The following is a 1597-nucleotide window of genomic DNA, read 5'->3' on the forward strand; positions in this document are numbered from 1 at the left end:
CCGAGCTTAAAGCTTAGGCCCAAAATAAAGTCTCACTATCCAAATGGTTACAAAAGCCGACACAAGCACTTACAAGCCCATGAAATCAAGTCAGTATACTGTTCTTTAACACAACTAAGCTCAATGTTAGTCTTTGGACTAAATAAGTCACAACCCTCTCACTAAGAAACTTATAATAGTCCTTGACTTCTTCTCAAGCCCAAGAAACACAATTTGCTCAGTAATAAGACTAGAGATGGTCAAACGCGTGAGAAAAAGACCACGAGCTGGAACAGTCTCCAACTCATCCAGAGATTCGATCTTCCTCTTGAAAATGAGTAAGACCACTTTTCACGCTCATTCATTAGGAGTTGAGTAACAAACCACTAAGGGGTTTACAAATACAAGAACTTAGGCCTCTTGGAAGGGCATCACAAATTCACTTACTCTCTACTCCCTTAAGCACTCTCATAAAAAGCTCTCTAAAGCTCTCTGAAATAACTAAAGAATAGATCGCGTAGATTAACCCTTCGCTACCATGCTACAACGACTTTAGTTTCTTTAAGTCATATTTCTTTATATTTCATTATTATCTTTATTCGTTTACTTACTTGACCATCGGAGTCCCTTCAGTCGACATCGACCCAATGTCCCAAGGCTTTTACGATCCTTTCTTCCTGTGTTCTATAGGTTGTCAGTGCCTGCAATTAGATTTTCTGATCATTGTAGATTTTTTTGTCTGTTATTTTTTAGTTGGTTTTCTTTTTTATATTATTTTATTTTTTAGATTAATTAATTTTAGTTTATTTATTAAAAAAATCCAATAGAAGATTAAATTGGGAAATTTGAGTCTTTATGCTTAATAGAGGGTAATAAGTTAAAAAATGCTAGACATTTTAAACATTTCAAAATAATGTCACTCTTGGTACTCTACCCAAAATACCCCTGCCATTAATCCCCCCCACTTCTCTCTTCCTCTTCTCTCTTCTATTTTCCGTCTTTCTCTCTCTCTCACCTCATGGCACCGCTAACATCACCACCCATGGCAGTGACAACACCACCGACACAAGAAAAATCTCTATAACCTCGGCCACCTTGTTGAGACATACATTTTGAGGATTCTTGGAGTAGAAATTTATGGGTAAGTAATTGTTTCTCAAATACAGTGATGTTTCTTTCACTTAAGACACTAAATACTGCATTTCAAACAAATCTGGGCATGATTTTTGGGTTTTTTTTTTGCTATTTTTTTTTCAGACCTGAAACTCTAAAATTTGTAAAAAATTGATCTTGCTCGATGGTTGCTCGATAGTGCTCAATGCCAGCTTGATGGGGACTTCAAAATTAAGATTTTCATGAAAAAATCAAACGTTGCTCGATGGTGGTTCAATGGTTGCTCGATGGTGCTCGATGCGATTGTTGCAGGAGACATAATTTTTCACTCAGATGTCCATTTGAGGTGATTTTTTTTTAATTTGGATATTTTTTCAAGATATACACGTTTAAAGCTTGAAAAAATGCAAAATTCAAAACATACCTCATGTTAAAGACATTTTTGGTATGTTTTCAAGTTCTAAACTTTGAAAATATGTATATGCACATCTCAAATGTGTAAATC

This window comes from Humulus lupulus, chromosome 7 (genome assembly GCF_963169125.1).
Source record: "Humulus lupulus chromosome 7, drHumLupu1.1, whole genome shotgun sequence".
NCBI lineage: Eukaryota > Viridiplantae > Streptophyta > Magnoliopsida > Rosales > Cannabaceae > Humulus > Humulus lupulus.